Raw genomic sequence first — 7,477 nt, 5'->3', positions numbered from 1 at the left:
CAGGTAGCCCTGCCAGTATAGCTGCTGCTTGGAAAATCTGCCCTGTGGATGTAAGTTGAGCATCTCACTGGTTACCCGCTATAACCCTTTTAGCTGGATACAAGGTCACATTCGTGAGTAACAAGAATGACTCTTTGATGACATTGACATAAATTACCTGTAGTTCCTTGCCAAATAAAAAACAAAGGAGAACAGCAAAAAGTGATGCCCCATGAAGAACAAATTAGATCCCATTTTGTGTCCCTTCACCTGTAGAGAAAGGTTTGAATGTCACTGAATTCTGAACTTGTGGCTGTCACCCAGCCCAAAATGAATGAAACCCGGCTGATGGCTAAGTCCGTAACTTTCCCCTTGAGCTGTTTTCTTTCCTTAATTTTTTTTTTTTTTTTGCTACATTTATTTATTCATTTCAGTAATTGTCCTTCAGTACCACAGAGCAAGCTTAAGACACAAGTGCACTGTCATCTGCCACCACAAATTTTCCTTAGGCACTGTCAGTAAAAGCACATCCTCCAAATTTGTCATGACTGGATGGGGCTCCTCCTGAGCTGGTGAGGCCAGAGAGAAAACTATGCCAAGGGCCAGTCCTGGGAGGTCATGAGTACTCACAACTGGCCTTGACTTCCATTTGAGGCACAGGCAGCCAAACCCCCATAGGGGCAGCTGGACACTTCAGTGGTTACATGGGGAAAGGAGACAGATGTCCCTGCCTGCTCGCAGAAGGACAAGAAACTGACAGGAAGCAAAAGTGCTTCCTACTGCTCACACTGCACCCTGAACCCTTGTTGCTGTTAAACACCCTTAGTATCCCAGGGAGAAGGGGGAGGGATGGATCAAAAGTAAGTCTGACCTTCCTGGAAGAATGGACTTACTGATCCTGTGCTGGGCTGAAACATGAAACCACTGAAACTCTGGGCCAGAGAGAGGGAATTACCAAACCAAGCCCAGCGTGATTCAATAATGCAAACTAAGTCTCACACAGCACCTTCCTCTTCCTAACCCCATTCCTTCTCTCTAAAAGACACTTTGCATGTTTAACCACATGGAAGCAGTGATCTAGACACAAAGAAAGCTGCCAATGTCTGGCTGTGCATCAGCACAAGCCAGAAGGACATAAATCAGGCAAGGTGCAGGTAGTCAACTCACTCATAAATAGTTCCCCAAGGTTCTCCATTGTGCTCAAGCAGTGGCAAAAACCCCCATGCACCCAAAGATTGATACACCTCTGCCTCCCACTGACCTCAATATAAAATTCATATTTGGAGAACAGAACCCCATGATCCTGGCCTCATTTACACCAGTTTCACACAGTTACCTCCTTGGAAATACCCCATCTTTGCATAGGTGTTCCCAAGACCAAACCTCTCACTCAGCATCTCTGAGAACCACTAATATGTAGGTCTTTCTTCACTGTAAAAAGATCAACCTCAACATGGCTAGAAAGCTGCTTTTCCTCTCCCCCAGTTACCATTGAAAACATAGATTAAGGAGCTCACAAACAGGAGGGCAGCTTGGAGCCTGCAGATCCTTCACCAAACACATGAGCAAGCACCACACAAACCTTCCCCGCAGTCCCACAGCTGCTGGGCCCTGACCAGGAAGTACCACCAACACAAGGCAAGTTTCCACAGTCCTCTTTCTCTGGAAGGTTTCTGCTGCAGTGCCATGGCTGAGCTGCTGGTTTAGAATGTCAAAGTCCTCCCTGCTGGAAATGAGAGCACCACTTCACTTGAGCTGGCATTGGTTTCTTCCCATTTTCTAGCCTTTGCCATGTCAGCTTTAAAGTTTTGGTCTATGCCTGCTTTACAAACTTGGCTCAGGGAAAAAAAAACAGGTTTTAGTTTGCTGACCAACAGCTAACAGGCCTGACCTCAGTCATTAGCTGATCAGGGGACTTACTGAAGAATTAGGAAGTGCTAAGCCAGAAAATGCCCAATACCGATGGCCAAGAGGAGTCTTGCCCCACTTCTCACCTCATAGACAGCATTGTGCCAAATGAACATACCACAGCACACTACACAGAAGAAATTATCTCTATCCCAGACATTATAAAATACTGTGCTGAGTTACAAGCTGGAGCAAGGATGTGGTGCAGAAGTCCCAGACAGCCTTGGAGGCAGGATTACTCATTTATCACAAAACTCAGATGAAGTTGTGCTACTTACATTGCTATAGGGCAAGGAGAGGGAGAGACAGAGTTTTGCATTTCCAGAAGACTTGTTTTAGCAGCTGATGACATATGGGGACAGGATTCCCCAAACTTTCCTTGGCTCAAGAATACAAAATCCTATTTCCCCATATACCATTACTTTGCTAGCCACCTAGTCAAATGCTGTTTAAAGCCCTAGGCTTTACATTCTTCATGGCTAGTTCTTTGTATTGACCTCTGCCCTGCCACAGGGGCAAAGACCCTTGCTTTGGGAAACCATTTTCCCGTAAAGTTGTCTGAGCTGGCTCTGTCCTTCCTCCAGAGATTAGGTGTGTCTACAACCAGTATCTTGAATTGATGAGATCCCAAAGAAATAAGTAGCTTACACAGGTGGAATTAGGTAGAGATAATGAAGTAAACACCAGCTTGATATTTGAGGAGTTTCTGTGCAGTTTCATTTGTGCCTACTAGCCTACAGGTGTCCTACAAGCTAGGGATGCTTCAGCTGACTTGTTTTATCACACCACCCTCGCATGTTTCTAAAAACATCTCTCCTTTTGATCACATGGCAGCAGGTACTCACTTGCTTACACACACAGCAGTGCTACAAGTGACTGTGCTGAACACATGCTACACCAGTGAGCCCTGCAATATTGTCCCTGGCTGTAGGGCCACCATCCCACCCATACTGTCTCATTTTTCTCAGTGTAACCCCAGGTTTGGCCCTACTCAATCCTTGGCCACTTTTCAGAGGGAAGCTTGCAAGATCTTCCTTCTCCTCCACCCCTCTGAGCTCAGCAATCAGGAATACAGAGGGAAACTTCTGCTCATTTGCATTCGGGGTGAGCAAACAACCAGCCCACACTCTGTCCAGCAGTGTGAATGCCAGGTTATGTGAGGACATGCCAGCAGAGCCCACATACCACTGCTGGGCCATGAGCACTTCAGATATGACAGACTCTGCTCAGGAGACTGAAATATAAACAGCAATTTCTGGGAGGAGTGGCTCCATCCAAATACTCCCCCATCTTAGTCACAGGCTAAAATAAATAAATAAATAACAAAGCCATACAATCTCCCAGTTGGCTTGCTCACAGTCATGTGACTGATGTCAGCCCTCACCCCAAGGTGAAATTTGGACCCAAAGATTGTGTCCTGGCTTCACAGTGCTCCAGTGGGACAAACAGGACAGGCAGTAGCCCCTAACTGGGATGGCACAGACTTCGGCCTGCAGTGTAAGGGAACACCCACCTGGCAGAGAGCAGAGCCCAGCTGTATGCCACCTGCTTCCAGCTCCACCACGCTTACATAAGGGAAATACTGAGGGGGCCAGGACACATTTAACCCAGACATCCTCACGTGACCAAGTGGATGCAAAGCAAAGCTGAGCAGACCTCGGTCTGTGCTCCACCCCACCCAAAGCCACATCTGGGAAGCAAAACAAACAAGGGCCACTGCACAGCAGGGACCTGAAGAGGCTGGGGAACAGGCCTAAGGAAGAAGTTCCCTCTTCCCTTGCCCTTTGGTGAATGAGAATAGCTTGCAGGGAGCCAAGAGGGCACATTGGGGCAGAATAAGTCTAGACTTGCTCTGCTCCTTGTCCTCCTTCCCGCAGCATCCGCTGCTGGCCCCTGTCAGAGGCAGGATAAAGAGCTAAGCAGACCTCGCATCCGGCACAGCACAGCCATTTGTACTCCCCTGCCTTGTGAGTCTGGCCAAAACTCCTGCGTGTGCATGAAAGACGATCCCAGCATGAAATATATTCCTCCTCTTTGTCCAAATTAGAAATGGCTCCTCAGCCTACAATATTACCAGGCTATGTTAAAACATCTAAGTATAATCAGGAATGCAGCTGGAGGTCCAAGCATGGGTGAGCAACCATAAGAATATATTTTAACAGGAACTATCCCAATGGGTTCTGAAAGCTACCTAAAGTGTATCTGCCTGTTGCTAATTATATTTACTGGTGGTGGTTGGCATTTTTTTTTCAAGCTGAAGATGAGTCAGAAAAAGAAAAAAAAGTCCTTTATTGTTGTGGTAGCAGAAGGATGTCTCCTGAGGGTGTATGTAATGCACTACTGTCACGGCATGACAATGGAAAAATTGACTGCTGAGCCAACCAAACCCCCATAAATACCTAATGATATCTCTCTTGGCCCAGATTTTCTACAAGTTGGTGCCTGAACTGCATACAAAATGACAATCGATATGAAAGGATCTCTTTTCTCAACAGAGCCAGAATTTAAGAGCCCAGCTGAGCATTATATTCCAGTTTATACAAAGACATCCTTTTAAAGGTCTGTCACAATAACTTAAAGGTGGTGATCCAGCAAAAAACCTGCTAGGCCTCTCCTCACTATCTCCCCCACACTCCAGCCATGAGCACAAAGAACAGCTGGCCTCAGTGAACAGACAGTGTTATTAATTACAACATGGTGACACAAACAATGTGTGCCTAGGTATGTTATTGGGTCTGCATTCATGTGGGAAAAGAACAACATTTTCCTCCTTTTCTCCTTCTTCTCCTCCTCCTGGCTTGAGTAGTTCTGCCACCTCGTGTACTCGGCTGGGGAGGCGGCCGTGCCAAGCACCTGGCCCAGTTACAGGTATGTGCGGAGGCACAGGGAGCTCGTTGTGAGAAAACCCAGCCTTAGCAAATTTCTCTGGCCACCGTCCAGCCTCTGCACATTGGGCAAGTGACTCTCCCTGGCCGCGGTTACATCAGTCACCACCACCTCCCTCAAAGTCATGGCACGGGAAGCAGCTGCCAGGGAGGGAGAGGGGGAGAGCGAGAGAGTGAGAGAGAGCGAGAGAGAGCGAGAGAGGCAGTCACTGTTTTTTGAAGCAGGCCGTCCAAAAAACATTACAACACCCTTGCTGGTTTCCAGTGGGTTTGCTCAGTTCCTCCCTTCCCGTGAAGACCACACAGGCTTCGCGAGGGCGTTACGCCCTGCCGCAGAAAGGCGGTCTCTGGGGCCCACCGCTCCCGGCAGCCGCTGCGCCGCAGCGTGGTTCCCCGGACTTCCTCCAGACACTCTCCCAGTTTCCATCAAGGGCCAGAACCAAACTCAAAAGCTGATATTTAGAGGGAAAACATAAGTATTTTATTTCTTTTTTTTTCCAGAGGGAGCTTTTTCATGCTGCTCCGCCCTCAAGCACAAGGGGGAGGCAGGGCTGGAACTTTGGGCAGATGAAGCCCCTCACACTTCCACTCCCTCCTCTCCTCTGCCTCTCCCCTGCCTCTCCTCTGCCGGCTCCAGTCCCTCACACCCTGCTGGCCTTGCACGCTCTGGGTACAGAGGCCGCCCAAGGTAGCCCATGGGATACCAGGACTCCCTACCTTCCCAAGCCAGCAGCAGGTCACAGGAGCCCAGGCCAGCACTGCCAGCGCAGGTGGGCTGGAGCACCACTGCCAGCATGGCCAACAGCCAGATCCCACTCTTGGCTACTGCCAAGCGTAAATTTAGAGTGACATCCTCCCAGCAGTGACTGGGAATCTGGTCTTTGCAAGGGCTCAGAGCAGACCCTGGACAAGGGATGGCACTTCAAAATAGTCATTTGAGGCGTGGTGTAAGCAAAATCACCCTATAAAATAGGGGAAAACTGGCAAACAAAAGTATTGCTCCTGGCATGAATGTACTTCCATATTGATTCAACACTTAAAAAGGCACTGAATGAGAATGAGGATGTCCTTTCTTCAAACCCTCCAGCAAATTCACTTTCGCTTTTGGCAACCTGCTGTTTTCTCACCCCTCAGCTCCTTCCCCCTGAGCACAGCAGCACCTTCCTCCACTGCCAAACCCTCTGTGCTGCCTCCCCTCGCTCCCTCCTCTGCTCAGCCTCTTGCCTAAAGTCCATCTAGAGGAGGAGCTGAAATTTTTGCCTGACCACCCTGGCAAAAGCAGGGAGACATTGCTGAAGTCCACTGGGAAGCCATCACCCATGCAGGCAGCACAGCTGAGCCCCAGGCAGTGAACCTGCCCCTCAGCCCTGCCTCTCCTGGGACAGGAGCCCATGCGGGTTTGCAAGCTGGCCAGATCGGGGTAGCTTTTCTCCAGTCAGAGGCTCTGGGAGGATTATTTGGCTGCAACGTATCATATGACTTTGTTCTTAGAGTTACATTTTAACTGAGAAAGTTTAACAAGTATGACTTATGGGCTTCTAAAATTGGCAGCAGAAAAATGAGCTGAGGAAGTCATGGAAAAAAACCACAAGTGAGGCCATTCCATGTTATGCACAATTTCTGGGCTCTTTTTCCAATCTTCTGGTTTTTTTGGATGGTGGAAAATATTTTCCAGCTACACAGGCCTGGCTTCACTGAGTATGTATTTATGCCAAGTTTATAAAAAGCAGCTGCAGACATGGTTGAATGAAAGGATTACACTGCTGTCTGTCTTCCAGAAGGTGCTTCAGTTCACACCCTGTCCCACAGAGCAAGGCTCGCTTCTCAAATCTCCACAAATTTATGTAAGGAGGGACAAAATTTGAACCACACAATACAAACAGCTATGGCTGTGCATGCGAATGGGCACGCACATGTGTACACACAGCTATCTGGATAGCTAGTAGCAGTTCCTAGCCACTGCTAACACTGGCTTTTAGCACTTCAAGTTTACCACCATTCCTCCAACCTGTCCCCACCCTACAGCCTGGTCCATCTTCCATGAATACAAAAATGGGGAGAGGGCTTTCAGGGTCAAGACCCTGGTCTCAGTGCCTTTCTGCTGCCTGCTTCATGTATACCTGCTTTCCAGCTGCTCCCACTGAAATTCAGGCTTCACCAACCTCACGTACTCTCAGGCTGCCAGGCTTTAAGGCTAGGAAGGATCGCTGTAAGCGTGCAGCCTGATCCCCTCCACAGCACACAACACTGAATTTCAATCAGGAACCCAGGCAGCAGAGGCATAACCTTAATTTTCAGCCGTGCCTTGTCACAGTCTTGGCCTGATACTACTCACAAGAGGAGAGTCACAAATAATTCTTCACTCTCCTAAACAGAATGGCTCCAGGGGGTGGGGGGAGGACACAAACTGAAAGCAAATGAATATAAAAAGGTAAGCTAGGTGGTAAGCTGCAGATCATTCGTTACAGATCTGTATCCTGCTGTTTTTTCAGTTGAGTATGTTAGAATAACAGTACTGAGAACGACAGTGTTACATCAGGAATATCGGTCAAGACAATATTTCCTGGCAATTGTTTGAGAAATGCTTTTCTCACAGCTAATTGCTCCCAAGAGGCTGTGTTTTCTCTGTTTTTAGAAGGAGAGTGATTAAGAAAGAAGGTTTTTAAACCTCTGCACCCTGCTGTGGGACAAAGAACTGGCGGGGG

This window comes from Corvus brachyrhynchos, unplaced genomic scaffold, assembly GCF_000691975.1.
Source record: "Corvus brachyrhynchos isolate BGI_N302 unplaced genomic scaffold, ASM69197v1 scaffold70, whole genome shotgun sequence".
NCBI lineage: Eukaryota > Metazoa > Chordata > Aves > Passeriformes > Corvidae > Corvus > Corvus brachyrhynchos.
The sequence above is the reverse complement of the archived record's forward strand: the minus strand, read 5'-3'. Positions refer to the sequence as shown.